This window comes from Leopardus geoffroyi, chromosome D3, assembly GCF_018350155.1.
Source record: "Leopardus geoffroyi isolate Oge1 chromosome D3, O.geoffroyi_Oge1_pat1.0, whole genome shotgun sequence".
NCBI classification, from domain to species: Eukaryota; Metazoa; Chordata; class Mammalia; order Carnivora; family Felidae; genus Leopardus; species Leopardus geoffroyi.
The window spans coordinates 87,728,156-87,745,971 of NC_059339.1; the positions used below are offsets into that span (position 1 = coordinate 87,728,156).

The following is a 17,816-nucleotide window of genomic DNA, read 5'->3' on the forward strand; positions in this document are numbered from 1 at the left end:
TTCTTACCCACCATATGTGTGTGTGTGTGTATACATTAAAATTTAAATATATCTTTAAATATATATGTTTTAAAAATGTAGATATTGGGGTGCCTGGGTGGATCCATCAGTTAAGCAACCAACTCTTGATTTTGGCTCAGGTCGTGATCTCATAGTTGTTGAGATAGAACCCTGAGTTGGGCTCTGTGCTCACAGCATGGAGCCTGCTTGGGATGCTCTCTCTCCCTCTCTCTCTCTCTCAAAATAAATAAACAAACTTTAAAAAATAATAAATATATATACATTAAACCTGAAAAAACTCTTAAGTTTCTAAATCTAAGAAGAATGAGTAGTAATAGGAAGTAGAAATGTGAGAACTAGAAATAATGAAGTGATTTTTGCACTCCATAATTCTATAAGCAACAGTCAAGCAGCAGTCCTAGAAATTTACCTGCTTTGGGAAGAACTGCCACCTGCCAGTTGCCCTCTCAGCACACACAGCTGCTCCACCATGTTCCAGATGGTAAAACTCAGTTCTGCTCCTGTCAACGACCCTAGGACACTGAGGGTCCTCAGTGAGCCCTTCATTCTCAGACTGTAACCTTCACATGTGTCCATATTGCCCACCCTTCACACTTCCTCAGCTTCTGAAACCTTTTCATCTTCTTCCTCCCTCAGGATCTCAATTCCCCGCAACCACTTTTGTGAACTTACACTTCTTACTTTCATTGTGATGGACTTTTACCCACTGATGCTTTCCCTGCCACCACCACCCCTCTCCCATGCAACCTTCTTAACTGGGGATGAGGGGCGTACGAATTCTCTTTCTTTTGCATGCTCCCTCTTCATAAAAACGCCGAATTTCAACTACACTATAGAAGACTGGTCAGTTCCAAGCTCCCAGCCACACTGGCCCTCCTGGAAGAATTGTGTGAGTATCTGTGTGTGTAAGAACACGCATGCGAGTGTGTGGGTGTGTTCCATATCTAGTTAGAGAAGCCTTCCACTGGTTTCTCATTTCCTTCACCTCTTCTCCACTAAAGACTGTGTCCTCCAACCTACCCTAAACGTAATGAGGGTCCTCAGTGAGCCCTTCATTCTCAGACTGTAACCTTCCCTATCACAATCCAGCTTTTCATTACTAGTAATGGGAACCCCTGAATAACCTGTTTCAGACATTTCGCTCTCCATTCATCTTCTGCTAAACTTCCAGTAGACTTTCTCTGGCAGCTCACCTTCACAAATTCAATTGCATCGTAACTTCTATTTTGCTTGTCACACCCTATCAGCCCAGAAATCGCAAATGCCCTTCATATTCGAAATTCCCTAAATTTCCAGGCTTAAAATCCATGGGCATCATTAGAATCACTCCCATGTAAATAACGTCGGTTGGTTTATTCCTTCATTCCTCTACAATGTTCTTCTGAAGAAGCCACGAGTCTTTTAAGTGTAACTTTTTCCTTATTGTTGTCTGTGGCCTCACAGATGAATATGAACTTGGTTAATATATACGGAAATATATATATATGGAAATATATATATATGGAAATATATATATATGGAAATATATATATATGGAAATATATATATGGAAATATATATATATATGGAAATATATATATGGAAATATATATATGGAAATATATATATGGAAATATATATATATGGAAATATATATATGGAAATATATATATATATGGAAATATATATATATGGAAATATATATATGGAAATATGTATATATGGAAATATATATATGGAAATATATATATATATGGAAATATATATATGGAAATATATATATGGAAATATATATATATGGAAATATATATATGGAAATATATATATGGAAATATATATATATGGAAATATATATATATGGAAATATATATATGGAAATATATATATATGGAAATATATATATATATATATATATATATATATATATATGGAACCATAATGATGCTCTCTGTTATAATTTGTGGTCAGTAACTTCAAATGGGCACTTGATGTTCCCTGGCTATCCCGTGGTCTTTCCACAGCCCTTCTCTCTCACACTACCAGGTGAGGATTTAAGGATTTCAGCTTTCCTTCAGACTCTCTACTCCTACCTTCAGATGGCATCATGTTTCCTGCTCCTCTAAAAATTTGAAGGCAATTAAAAAGAAAAAACTTTGAGAAGCAAGTCACCACCTGCATCTGAGCCCACTTTTTCTACCTTCTCTCCTGGATAACTTTTTCTTGCATCCAGCTGAGATCTGCATCTCTTCTTACGCATAGATCCACTTTCTCTTGTTTGAGAAAAACTCCTTTTTCTCTGGGTTCATCAATTAACCTCTCACTGAATTATTCAAACCAGTATACGAAATGTTGTTAGGACTTCTGTCTTTTTTAAAATAAAAATTGCATATTTTTAAGCAGTACGTGATTTGATATACATATATACAGTGAAATGATTACTACAGTCAAGCTAATTAACATATCCACCTTCTCATAGAGATATTATTTTGGAGAGTGGCATAGGAGCTCCTGGAATCTAATCTCTTAGCAGATTTCCAGTATCCAATGCAGTATCATTAAATATGGTGACCCTGTGTACATTAGATCTCCAGGCATCAACTCTTCTGATTCCTTCATATCCCTCCTATGTTTGACTGATTCCTTCTGATTCCTTCGTATCCCTCCTACAGTTTATTTGACTATGCCCTCACGGTGTACCAAGAATCTGAACGCATCTCTATCAACACTGCCCACACCCGGTACAAGTTGCCAGCAGCTTTTGCTGGAATATTCTAAGACCTTTCTAAAGAGTATTCCTGCTTTTAGTACCTGTTTTCCCTCTGTATTTCTTCAAGATAGCATTAAAAGTGATCATTTTAAAACATACACCAAATCATGTTCTGTCTCGGTTCAAAATACTCCTAAATTCACTCATAAAAGACTGAAGCCAAAGCTATTGATATGACTACATTATCTTCCATGTCTGCGTGTACTATGATACTTTTCCTCTTTTAGCTCACCTTGGCAAAGTAATCTCCTTACTTACTCGGCTGTTTATGCCACACGCAAGACATTTCTTGAACTCAATGTCTGGGCCATCTTCCTTCTGCCTGGAAAGCTCTTTAACATCATTCAACTCCATACACCCGTCACCTTCTCAGGAAGGACGGCTGAAAATTTTCAGTACTGCCCAGCTTACTAATTCCCCATTCTGATTTTGTTGTTGTCAGCTCCTCACGCTGATACATCATAAATGTTCTTTCATTTCTTACGGCTAATATGTAATTCCCGTTAGGAGATAAGCTCGATGAGGGCAGAAAAGTTGTCTGTTTTTTTCACTTCTCTACTCCAGCCCTTATTGAAGTACCTGCTACATATTTGCTTGTTTACCGAATTGATTAAAATTACATGGAAAACGCTCACTTGACTGTTGTCTCATTTTAACACTTTAAGCAAAGCCGCATGACTGAATTTGCTATCCACTTGATCCCCTCTCCAGAATGGATTGCCTCCACCTCAGATTCCATACCTGTCAGTTTGGGGAGCTCTAGGGACATTGTGAGACCAAGCGCTTACCTGAAACATTGCCTACGTGGTTTCCCCAGTCCACCCCGCACATAAGAGCTCATGAGCTGTCTGCATAGTTCGTAAACCGTATTCAATTATATTTGTGTTTGATAGTGCGTGGAGACTACCATGAAGAATATTAGAGTATGTGTTATTGTTTTTGACCTTTCACAACCTTCGATCAGACATGCACATGAAAGTTACAGACATGTAAGTTTCAACTAGCTGTGGCGTGAGTAGAATGGTTGGCCAGTCTGAGCAACCATGACCCAATCAAGAGCAATTATTGAAGATCGACCATTCGGAAGATTGGAAGTAGTTTTAGATCCCGGTGACTTTAAACTGACTTACAAACTATACGACTCTAAAGCATTACACTGTAAACTTTTTTTTTTTTTTTTTTTTTTTTTTTGCTCAAGTTTTTTTTGAAGGATCCAGCAGGAAGTTGCACTGTCCAAGGCTAAGTAAGCAATCTCTGGTTTATTTTGCATGAGACCTTACTATTTACTTTGGATGGCACAGATGTCTGCATCCCCTTTCTTGGGATTAGGTTAACATAAATTTACTGAACAGATGCAAAACAACCAAATTCTACATACATATGCAATAGTAAGTAATAACTATGTAATAAATAAAACACCTATTCGCCGATTTCAAGTTTGTAAAGCGCAGTCACAAACAGTAATCACTTATTTCTCATATACAATTTTTTAAAGTTTTTTAAACATTCATTTTTGACACTTGGAGAGAGACAGAGCATGAGTGGGGGAGGGGCAGAGACAGAGGGAGACACAGAATCGGAAGCAGGCTCCAGGCTCTGAGCCGTCAGCACAGAGCCGGATGTGGGGCTCGGACCCACAGACCTGAGCTGAAGTAGGATGCCTAATGACTGAGCCACCCAGGCGCCCCTCAAACCATACAGTTTGTAAAGAGGTGACTCTCCTGAAGGTTAGAGATGAAAAAAGGGGAGACAGGAAGAACTTTTTTCCATGTTACAGAGATAGTCAATGACAATTCTTGTTTATTTAAAATCTGCTTACTTTTGTGAATTAATTCTAAAATTATTTTTGGCAGACAAAAGGACCATGTTTTATTTGCATTCGAATACTAGAAAATAAATCAAAGGACACCTAATTTATGTAGAATATTGCCAAGGTGATCCGGCAGAAAAGCTTTTTGCGGATCTATTTTGATATTGCCCATTTCCGTTATGTAATTCTGTTTCACATTCTCCTTTCCACAACAGTTGTTTCAGAGGAAAACAGTAGAAAATACATTTCTTTTTTGAAGTTTATGAACTAAGTCATTTTACAGTGATTTAGAAAGTCTGTTTTTGAACTAACATGTTAATTTGTTCTGAATCTTTTATTGAAACATCATAGCATAAAAACCTTTGTCCATTTGCAATCTGTGTTGCTTTATTAATTATTGTGGATTTATATAAAATGTCTCACTAATGGGGCATCTAGGTAATTAAGTGTCCGACTCTTGATTTGGGCTCAGGTCATGATCTCATGGTTCATGGTAACAAACCCAGCACTGGGCTCTGTGCTGAGAGTAGAACTGCCTAAGATTCTCTCTCTGTGTCTCTCTCTGTCTCTGTCTCTGTCTCTCTGTCCTTCCCTCTCCCTCTCCCTCTCCCTCTCTCTCTCTCTCCTCTCTCTGCCCCTCTCGCCTACTCATGGGCTTTCTCTGTCTCTCTGAAAAATAAACAATAAATAAATTAAAAATAAAGTGTCTCACTAACACTTAGGGGACTTTAATTCTCAGCTTGTTTATAAGACGCATGCACTAATTACATTCTGGGGGAGTTTATATATATGTGTCATCACTCCTGTCTTCTAGTTTAAAACATCTCTGAATTACCTCCTCACCTCTTTGGGAGGTATAGGCATGTGAAATTCTGAACTTTTTAATTAATTTATTGATACATGTAACAAAAGGCAAAATTCACAGTCTTTATCAAGGTAAGTTGTTTAATAACAAATATTAAATAAGGCAAGAAAACTATATTGTTGACAAATGCAAGTCACAATAATTGAAAACAGTTAGTATGCATCTTTTATGTGAAAATATGTGATAAAGCTCTGAGTGCCTAATTTATTTCCCCAAGATCCAGTATTCATACCACAGAAAACACTCATGTGGTGGTAATCTTAAATGGCGGCCAGAATCTATCTGAACACTGATCTGAAAAAATCAAAAGAAATTAATCCTTTTCTGTTACATACCTGTAAATTGTGGGATTAGCTACTCGTCCATAGGAAGATAATTTGAATTATTTTACCAAGATGTTACATTTCCTATATTTATCAACTTGTTTTTATATCTTGCAGTAACATGCAAATTATTTACAGGTAATTTGACTTTTCTATCACCAAAAATTGCTATACTTTCATTTATTTATATACAATGGGTTTATATTTTGGCTCCCTGGATAGTATTTTCCTTTGCTATACATTAGAAACTGATAGAAAAGTTTCATATGAAATGCATGTTATTCAGACTGAGAAAATTGGCCATTCTAAAATTGTATAAGCATTAAAACTTCTTTTGAAACTTTAAAACAGATTAATTTCTATTTTAAAATTTTCTCGTTTTTTTTTTCAGATTTACCAATTACATATAGTTTTCTTTTTTATTTCAAGTTATTTTTTTTAAATTTGTAAGTGTTTATTTATTTTTGTGAGACAGAGAGACAGAGACAGAGCACGAGTGGGGGAGGGACAGAGAGAGAGGGAGATACAGAATCCAAAGCAGGTTTGGTCACACCTGTGGTAACATGGTCCTTTACAAACTGTTTTTGGGGCATTGATCTTCTTTGGATTTCACAAAGCATATTATACTTCTATCACTAAGTTCATCCAGATACTGAGATAATTTAAATATTTTATAGTTTTAGAGAAACCCATTGGTATTAAACTGCTAATTTACCTTTTATTTCTTATCCATTTTTTGACTTGTCTCATTTTTTTATATAAATTTGTGTATCACAAGTAGTTGAATTTTTTCCAATATTCTATTAGCCCTAGCTTTAAATCTCAATTTTCAGCCTATAAAATTGAAATCGACTTTTGAAATAATAGGAATCATTCAAATTTTATAATGTTTACAGGCTACTAACATGAAACACATTAAATCAGAGGGTACAAATGGCTTATAAATTTGAATGAGATTTCCCTTATTCCATACGAAACTAAGTGCTGTGCATCACTATGTAGTTTAAGTAATATTTTCTTATATTGAGCAGTGATTTGAAATGCTTTCTTTTCATTTGGAAATCATACCCCTTACCTTATTCAACAAAGAGGAGAATATAAACTGCAGCTAAAAGAGACCTGTTTATTAATGGAGAAACTGGAAATAAAGGAGTGTATCATTTAACAAATATCTTCCATGTAGTATTAATTTACGGGTCTAATCGCTATTTGATTATGATGTTACTCCTACTATTACAAGTTGAGATAGAGTAGACCAATCACAAGTATATAAGTATCAAACACTGCAGTAGCTTCTTTTAATTTAGTTATATATAATAAGGAAACCAGTTATTTTCATAAAAGATGAAATCTTCTTTTTATGGTAGAAAATCCAATATTCAATAATTTATATATTCATATATTAAAAGGTTGATTTATTAGCTATTCACTAAATTAACGTAGTTGATTATGAACAATGAAAGAATATTTCACGTTACTGCATTATGTTTATTTCTAAAATAAAATTCCCTGTTAATATGATATATTTCTCCCTTAGTTGATTTTCCTCTATGAAACACATTTTATTTCCTTAAAATAACAGCACAAGTTAGCATTTGACATTTCATAGGAATTATTAAAATATCCTAACAATTTTTCGGGATACTAATTGTTCAGTGGTTCTTGAAAAAGAGTTTTTCTTCTTTTCATTTAAAATTTATTTGTCCCCAGGGTCAGACTCTGTAAACTTTCTTACAAGGAAATCCACAAAATGTCGTCTGAATTTGCTTGTTAAACACTCTTATTCATTTAACATTTCTAAAAATGTGTCTCTTCTATATTCCATACATCCTAGTGCAAATTGCACGGGTGCTGTCATTCAAGAACAGCGACAGCACACCCAATTATGGTAGATTATTCACAAGTCAACAAGAGGGTGACTTATAATTCACATTAAAAATATCAGACAATACGTGTGAAATTGTCGCCTAATTATTAAATGAATAGATCTATCAGCAAGCAATTTCATTGCTACATGGTAAGAAAGCTCACCATGAATGATTCAGCACAAAGTATTCTCAGATGTAAATCAGAAAAGAATCAATGTATTTTATTTACTATGTAATTAGAAGAATCCTTGAACTTCCATCAGCTGATTTGTAGAAATAAAGTTATTCACTTTGTTAAATAACAGAATCGGAAAAAATATTTCAAAATAATTTAAAAGGAAAAATGCTCTTATGATGATAATGATATGAATGATCACAAAATCAAATTATCAGATTATAAATACATTACCTTTCTATGGATTGAAATTTGTTTTAGGTTTGGAAATATGGTATAAAATACTACAGTTGGAATTACAGTATATAACTTTAGGGATAAATTTCAGAATAACTAGAAAAATATTTAAAGCAATCCTAGAATATAAAACATATTTTATAAAAATTCAAGATATTTTATTCTAATGTAAACTATATCAAAAAAATTTTTTGACTGAGCTTTCATTTTCTCTCCAAAATTTCTACAAGCAAGGCTCTCAACATTCTTTCTACCATATTATGCAGTTAAAAGTCATTCTTTACTCATCTGCCTGAAAGTACCCTTCAGGAATTATGCCAAGCAAGTTTTTGATTAAATATTAAATGTAAATGATTTTGTTTGTCATAAGAGCCACATCAGTAAGTGCTTTGCGGACTTTAATGATTACTTGCTACTGAAAAGATGCTTAGTGTTACCAAGAGTTCAATGAAAACTGTATCTCTGTCCATGATTACTACAGTACTTCAAAAACATATCCTAACGCAAGCCTTCTAAATCACATCCTGCTCATTATATCTCCATAGTTAAGGAGGTTCATGTTCTTAAAGATGATTCCGGATAGGAATTTTGTCTTCACCTTGATTCTCAGTGTCACTTTTATCGCATCTGTCATGGAAGGCGCTCGCCATCTCTTTCTTATATCAACTTGAATTTGAACGTAAATGTCTTCTCATGATCTCCCACAGGTGGTTAACAACAATGAGCAAACGACAGTGTCAGCTAAAACTGAATATTAGATCTCACCACCCCTTGACACCCTGGAGGCTCTCCAAAGTATAATTACTTTCTTGGAGCCACAGCAAAAATATTCCTGCCACTTAGTTTTGCGTCGCAGCTCATCTCTTTCCATGATTTACCTCTAAACTCAAGTTCAGGATTGCCTCTTTCTGTGCACTGACTTATTAATAGCTCTGTCAAAAGAAGGGCCACCTGTGGGTCCAAGGCTCCCTCCTGCATGATCACTAATAGTTCTCTTTCATTCTTGATAGCTAGTGATCTTGTCACTCTGCTGCTTTTCTTGGGGAACAAAAACCCAAGTGTGGTGTCCGCATTAAGATGTGACTTCAAAGATGGAATTTAGGTCCCTGCTCAGTGTGTCCGTTGTCTTTTAGTTGTTCCTGGACTCGCTGTACAACCTTCTCTCTGTCTTTTGAGGGACACTGTGTCCCTGTGGTCACATTGGAGAATTGTTTTTGTCTACAGAGGGTCACATGGAGGTGTAAGAAGTGAGTTTACCGTCACCATCACCGCCTCATACAGATAACGTACATTTACATTGCACATTTACACATCTGTGTGTGTGTACATTTGTATAGAGTTATAATCACAGTTACATAATTTGTATGGTGTTGCAGTAGGGTAGGTGTAATTGGGGAAAGAAGGCTTGAGAGTCACTTATAACAATTTCCATGCTTATAACGTTTTGTTAAAGCTACACCCAGCATGTTAACCTTAAAATGATCCATGTTTCAGGTGTTTGGTGAGTGGCTTTTAAGCTAGTTTCTTTTTCTGCATTTCAAAGGGCCTCTGATTAATGGAAGTTAGCCTAGGGTCTTGATCGGAATAGCACTTTGGATAGGGATTTATTAGTGATCATAATCCTTAAAGTGATGATAAGAGGGAAATGAGCATGAATAAACTAGAAGTGGTCTTTTCTATTAACCTACTGATTAGAAATAATAAGTACATAAGAGAACAGTTTAATTTTCTCTGTTAGGTGTTATTGCATGTTGATTTTAGCCTGTACAATTTTGCCCTATTATTATTTTTAGATTTGACATAAAATAGAAGTCAACCGTTTGAAATATACAATCAGACGAGGCTGCCATCAGAAGACAATATTCCGGTCACTTATGAAGTCCCCTGCGCACCTGGGCAGCCAGTCACCTGTCCCACCCTAGCACCATCTCTGGTGCTTTCTGTCACCATCATTTCATATTTTCGAGAATTTTACTTTTTCTAGAATTTATTTTTGTTGTGAAGCTATTGACCTATTGATGGTATTAGTTGACTTTTTAATTCTCTTTTTATTTTTGGCTACCTTAAGTAATGCTGCAAAAATACTTGAGTATGTGACTTTATGTGAACATATACGTCTTTTATTATTCTTCAGTAATTATCTAGGAGTAAAACTGCTGGGTCTTATGGGAATCGTATCTTTATAAAAATGGGCACAAGTATTTTTAAATTTTTTTTTTCAACGTTTATTTTTATTTTTTTTGGGACAGAGAGAGACAGAGCATGAACGGGGGAGGGGCAGAGAGAGAGGGAGACACAGAATCGGAAACAGGCTCCAGGCTCTGAGCCATCAACCCAGAGCCCGACGCGGGGCTCGAACTCACGGACCGCGAGATCGTGACCTGGCTGAAGTCGGACGCTTAACCGACTGCGCCACCCAGGCGCCCCGTATTTTTAAAGTAATTATACTATTTTGCATTCCCATGAGCAACTTTTGAGACTTTTAGTCATCCAGTATCCACACGAACACTTGATTCGCCAGTCTTCAATGTTGACTATCCTCGACTATGTGAATATTTATGTCACATTGTGATTTAATGTGCATTTGCCTTATGACTAAAGAAGTAAGATACATTTCATGGGCTTATTACACTCATACATGGTTTTGATGACGTGTCTCTTAAATGTTTTGCCCACTTTTTGAAAATTGGGGATCAGTCTTTGTTAAGCCAGGAAAATTCCATTCTAGTAAGATAGGATTCAACATCTTAACCACATCCTAGAACTTTAAAGTTCTACTAAATTACTTAAGGGGCATGTTCATAGGTTTTGAAATTTTGCTTGTTTGAAACCACAGCGGTGGATTGACATGAGCTCCTCAGTGGCCAGTGACTGATTAGTGCCCACTGAGTCTCTCCAAAGAGCCAGAAGAACATAAAGTTACAGAGAAGAAAGTAGTAGCGGGGTAATATTGTGTGTTTAGCTTCGACTTCACAACTCATCTCCCCGGTGCCATTTGCTGTATTTATCTTTCTTCCTGCTTTTAATATATAAAATGTGATTTAACATTGCTTTAACAATAAACTGAGTTCACAGATTTTCCTATCCTTTTTCTTAGACTATCCAAAGATCAATTCATCCTCGGAACATACCCCCTTTCCCAAAGTCCCTACTCAAATCCAGACAGACATTGCTTTCCTTTAGTTGCTCTAATAGCTTTAATACCCCCTATTTCAACACTTCCTCAACAGTGGGAGCCAGGCTTTGGTTCCCATTTGGAACTGTCAGTAGGGTTCTGCCTACATGTTTTTCTGCAGGCATTAGTCCTTAATATGTCCCAGTTCCCTGAAGTTGTTGGAAATGAATGAAACACAACTAGTTTTGATATGGATGCAGTTAAAAAATATTTTATTTATTTATTTATTTATTTATTTATTTATTTATTTATTTATTGTTTATTTATTTCTTTATTTTACCGAGAAGTCAGTAACATATCCAGAATACAAAACATTTTGGTTTTCTTTTCATATTAACAAAAGAATAGAACTTCAGTGAGAAACACGTTACATATTCTTAACACTTATTCCATTGTTTTTTCACAGCCAGATTTTGATAAGGTCTGTATTAGAGCACTTGCAAAGTGAATTCTCAGGTGAATATGTGCAGTCCGGATATTTTTGAGATGCTGGTTGAGCTGATCTAAATCCTTTAAACAACCTATTATTTGTTATAGTTCAAATACTTAAATTCATGAAAAATATTAACATGTAGCTATGTTCTCTGCCTCCAGGAATTAGACTTTGCCAAATTAACGTATGGGTGTTTTACTAAACTCTCTCCTGATATATAAAACCGTTGTGATCTTCTTATTCTGCATGGGCTAATTTAGGTTGATAAACTGTCAACGAGGAGACACATACTGTTTTGTCACAATTTTCAAATAATCTGTTTCTCAGTTATTAGTCAGATGTGATAATAACTATTTTTATTATAAAATTAACTTTGCAACTATGATGCCTTCATATTTACCTTTAGAAATGTAGGGAGACTTTTTTTCCAGACTTTGTGGAAAATGGCTGCTATTTTGACACACAGTGAAACTCCACAGATAGAGGATTTGACTTGCTGCGTGTGTCTGGATTGTCCATGTCAGATGATCCTGTGCCCTGACTTGGACAAGAACAGAGAAAGGAAGGAGGGAAAACAAAGCTAGAGAAATCATGTCAGGGGGTTGAACAGCCTCTTATGTTCAGTGTGTAAAATTATGTTCAACTTTACACACATTTACCTAACAATTATGCTGAGATTGGGCTCATTCGTCTTACTGGTGTGAGAAAATTGAAGCTCATCCAGGGTAAATTTCTTACCAGCTTGCTGAAGTGACAAAAAGCCAATATTAACAATTTTATAAATATGTACACTACTAAAATTTATACTGCTTTTGTTTTATTTGTTCTAAATTTTTTAATGTTTATTTATTTTTCGAGAGAGAGGTTGACAGAGTGTGAGCAGGGGACGGGCAGAGAGAGAGGGAGACACAGAATCTGAAGCAAGCTCCAGGCTCTGAGCTGTCAGCACAGAGCCCGACGCGAGGCTCGAACCCACAAACTGTGAGATCATGACCTGAGCGGAACTCAGACGCTCAACCGACTGAGCCACCCAGGTGCCCCTGTTTTATTTTTTTTAAGGTTATCTATTTATTTTGAGAAAGAGAGAGAAAGAAAGCGCAAGCAGGGGAGGAGCAGAGAGAGGGGAGAGAATGAGAGTTCCAAGCAGGCTTCGCACTGGCTGTGTGATTTGGGGCTCGAACTCACGAACCATCTTACCTTAACCATCTTTTAACTTAAGATGATATTACCAACCTGCAAGAGTTTTTTAAAGTTTAAAGCACTATGCTTATCTTTCAAAAATAGTTTATTAACTCAGATACTGTAAATTAATTATATCATGTGGATTAAAACATTATGGGGGGGTTATCTTTGAAGATACTGTATTGTGTCCCACAGAGTATCCCCAAGTGAGAAATTGCAATTTTGTAGAGGGTGTGACATGCTAAAATTGCAATTTGTTCAACTGTTTGTTTTGCTTATCCCTTACTTAGCATATTATACAATTCATTGAACTTAATATTCTAATCATCCCCAACGGGCTGTTAACTAAGACCACATGCTTTGCAATTTAAGGATCAGTAGTGTGTTTTAGTCCTTAAGAAATTACAATAATGTACAATTAGATTCATTTCCACTACCAAATAAATTATATAAATCCAAGCCTGGGTAGATACAAAAAAAAAAAAAAAGTATCTAAGTATATATGATTTAAAGCCTAATTAGTCTAAATAAGTGGCCATAAACTAGATCATTAATAGAAAATGAGGAAGCAAACAACTGGCCAAACACAAAATTAGTATGGCCATTAATAGGCTACATTTTTGTCTCTTGACATTCTGTGTTTGGTGTCACATCTGGTTTTTCAGTGCCACCATACACCTATGGCACTAATCCATTTAGATCTTATAGTGAAGTAGCTGCCATTTAACGTAAATTCTGAGACCCCTTGCCTGTGGCAGAATTCGGGTCTTTGTGGTTGTAGGACTGGGGCCCTTGGCTCCTAAAGACCTCAGACCATCTGCTTCACAGCTTGAACTTTTGTTTCCATCAGGTGGGAAGGAGAATGTCTCTTTTAGGGTCTGGTTCCTCTCTAAAGGTGTCACTTGATGAAGTCAGGCCAACTCATGTTACTTTCCCTTTGTTGAACTCAAGACCAACAGATGAATTGGCTCCAACTGATCTGGAGCCCTTACTACATCTAAACGAACCCCCTTTACCTCTGCCACAGAGCTAACCCTGATTCCAGCAGAGTTTCACCTGTGTAAGAGTATACAGCGAGCAGTGCAACTCTTGAGGGTCATCTTAGAACTCTACCTACCACAACTCCTTACCATAACACACCTGAGATTTTATTTATTTGATTTTTTTTTTTTTGAGAGAGAGAGCACGTGCATATGCACTTGCAAGCAGGGATGGGGCAGAGGGTGAAGGAAAGAATCTGAAGCAGGCTCCATGCTCAGTGCAGAGCCCAACGTGGGGCTCAGTCTCTCGACCTTGAGATCATGACCTGAGCTGAAATCAAGAGTCGTACGCTTAACCGACTGAGCCACCCGGGAGCCCCAAGATACCCGGTATTTTAAATACTAAAGGAATTCTACCCCTTTGGCTACCAAATAATCCTGGCAATACTAACCATGACTACGTCCGTCAGAATAGGCCAGGTTATGCCACATTAAGAAAGGAAAAAAAAAAAAAAGAAAGAAAGAAAGAAATCTCAAAGTCCAGTGGATGAACAAAACAGACTAATTTACCCCCATATGTGCCCTGCTCCTCATACTAATTCACGGACCCAGAATGACAGAGATTTTACCATTTTGCAACTACATTACATACCTCCTTCTCTTATAGCCCTGGTAATTTTTATTGATTTTACCTCTTTGATATCTGTCCATTGTATGTCCTTCCCCATGTACTAGAATCACCCCCAAACTATTTTCGCCTCTTTTCTTCTGACTTACAGTCTATTCTCCATTTAGTAGATGGAATGAGTCTTTTAAACAATATGGCATATCGGGGCGCCTGGGTGGCGCAGTCGGTTAAGCGTCCGACTTCAGCCAGGTCACGATCTCGCGGTCCATGAGTTCGAGCCCCGCGTCGGGCTCTGGGCTGATGGCTCAGAGCCTGGAGCCTGTTTCCGATTCTGTGTCTCCCTCTCTCTCTGCCCCTCCCCCGTTCATGCTCTGTCTCTCTCTGTCCCAAAAATAAATAAACGTTGAAAAAAAAATTTAAACAATATGGCATATCATGTCACTCCTCTATTTAAAAACTCTCTAAACGCTTCCCATTTCACAAGAGGAAGGGTCAACATTCTGGAGCTTCCACTTGTGCAACAGCAGTGTGAGGAGGCAAAAGAACACTCCATGCAGCCTTTGTGAACTTAAAATATCCCAAAAGTCCATTAGAATGAGAGTCAATGAATATGTTCTCCTACACTCAAAGGACAGAGTAGCATTCACTATTGAAAATGAATGAACTAGAAACACACAGCGTCAATTATAGACACATAATAGTTTTTTTCAGAAGACATCATTGTTCATAGAGCATGACTGAGTTCTAGGATAAAAAATATCCATATCGACTACAAAGGCTGATGTACATATTATGGATACAAAACACATTCTAGTGAACATATAATGCCATTTTTGTCAGGTATTGTATATCATATACAAATATTAAAATACATGTTGGAGACATCATGAACCATAAGTGCCTGTCACATGTTTCCCTGTGTATGTTGGCCAAACCCAAATAATCCATCCAGGAATGTATATTAAGGTGAGACATTCAATGGATAGACACTAATGAATACATTGCAGGTTTCACATCATTATTTTTTAAACATGTTTACTTATTTTTGAGATAAAGAGAGAGAAAGAGCATGAGCAAGGGAGGGGCAGAGAGGGGGGGACAGAAGATCAGAAGCAGGCTCCGCACTGACAGCAGCAAGCACATTGTGGGGCTCAAACTCACAAACCATGAGATCATGACCTGAGCTGAAGGTGGGCACTCAACCAGCTGAGCCACCCAGGCACCCCTCATTATTTTTTTTAACATAGTATTTGAGTAAAGCTTTCAAAATTATCTGAACAGGAAACCTAGTCTGTCTTTTTTTATTATTATTACTTTTAATCTTTTTTCCATAGTTACTGACTCTTGAAGTACATGTTATTCCACGGAGTGAAAAGGGTTACAGTTAATGAAGAAAGTGAATGAAAACCCACAGTCATTTTCATGGAAGAAAATTGAAAAACATACTGCCAGCTGTTCTATATCTTTCTCTCTCTCTCTTCGCTGGCAGTCACCCTTTATTGTCATCATATAATGCTGTTTGGGGGCAGTGGTGAGGACTTAAAAGGACATTGTCCTCCATGAATAATAGTTGCCTTTCTTGTGTATGTATATTAATCAGAACTGTAGTCAACTCACTTTTTCCCTTCTCAAAGTAGCATTTGCATGTGGATAGCAATGCATCACTTCCAACATGAATGGAGAAGAGATGAAAAATTAGATGAGGCACAGAAGAAATACAAGACAAACGACAGAAGGCTAAGGAAGAGAAACCAAGAGATGACGCTACAGAATGGCATGAAAAACCTGGCGAATCAATGTAAAGTCGTGACTCATTTCCGGCAGGGTTTTGGCAAGAGTACATGGTAGGCTTATGAGGCATAGGAGGGGCGAATTTTCTGTATAGTGTTCCTAAAGTCCTGCCATGCGTCTCATTCAGCCTGTTTCCAAAGAGAGGGTGTGCTATTGACATTCTTCCAGAAGCAGTTGTAAAGTAGTAGTTGCTCTCTCATAATAGAACACGTACAAAAATATTTAGGGGTGTATTTGGAAATCATAAATTACCATATAAATTGCCTCAGACTTTCAAATGCATTCCCACAGTTTTCTATCACTTATAAGTCAGTGAAAGAGAATTCAAAATAATAATAGACTTAAAAAGGTAGGATCGTTTTTGAAAAACAATCTTAATAAAAATTGCATTTACTTAGAAGCGTTCGGAATGTCAACAAAACAGCTGCAACTTTTTTTTTTTTTTTTTTTGCAATTACAGAATGGTGTTCAGTTAAAAGAACAACAATGATTTTGTATAAGCTGCATCAGAGGTGACTGAAGGTGACAAATTACCATCCCCGTATAGAACCCATGTGTGCTGTGCACCAACCAGAACCTGCTTTAAGTTCCCAGGCCAATATATAACCCCCATACTGTACCGGGCAGAGGGAGCAGCTATGGAAAATACCACCAGACCAGGGCTACCCAAAGACACACAGGGTAGAGTGTTAACAAAAGAAGCTACTGGAGAGTTTAAAAGCAAATCTTACACAGCCTTACATTATAACTTTTCTTTTAAAGGAGTGAGTTGTGTACAGGGTGGTTAAATGTTTTATGGATCAAAAACTGTGCTAAAGCCAGATTGTTCATCATCACTTTCTTCATCTTCCTCCTCCTCCTCCTCCTCTCCACCTTCCTCTTCTTCATTTCTTCCTTCTTCTTCTTGTTTCTTTCAGACTTGATGACCTCTTTTTTTTTTTTTTTTTTTTTTTTTTTATAATTTTTTGCCACGTCAGGCTTTCCTTTAGATTGGTAGGCATGTTCTCCTTCGAATTTGGGGCAATGCTCAGAACAAAATGAGAAAAAGGCCAACGGAGGCCTCTTGGGTGCCCTGGGGTCCTTGAACTCCTTTTTTGTTTCCCCTTTAGGGGGATTATCAGTATTCTCTTTCATAGTGGGCCTTGTCCACCTTTGCCACATCTTCAAATATTCCTTTCTCTTTAGCAGACATGGTCTTCTAGCTCTCTGAACACTTCTTAACTGACTCGGAGAAGGTGACTGAAGCACCTGGCTGCTTCCTCTTGTGCTCCGCTCTGCAAGTTTGCACAAAGAATGCATACGATGACATTTTGCTTCCCAGCTTCTTAGGATCGCCTTAGTCCATGTTGAATGACTTTCCCCCACAAGGCACAGGTCGCCCAGTCTTCGACTGGCTCTCACTTGCCCTGGCACTGTGTCTGTGGAGCTCATTGTACTGCTATGGCTCAGAATTATTTAAAAGAAACACCTCTCTTTACTTATTACCCATAGAATCTTAGGGCTACTTCCAAAGAATCCATGTTTATATATGAAGTAATTCCAGACTCCCACAAACACATGGCCCTATTTAGTTTTGCTCTGC

General features: G+C 37.0%; 1 pseudogene; it reads right to left on the minus strand.

The window, feature by feature from the left end:
- Nucleotides 1–17,027: 17,027 nt before the first annotated feature.
- On the minus strand, nt 17,028–17,579 carry LOC123587508 (annotated as a pseudogene).
- Nucleotides 17,580–17,816: the final 237 nt, after the last annotated feature.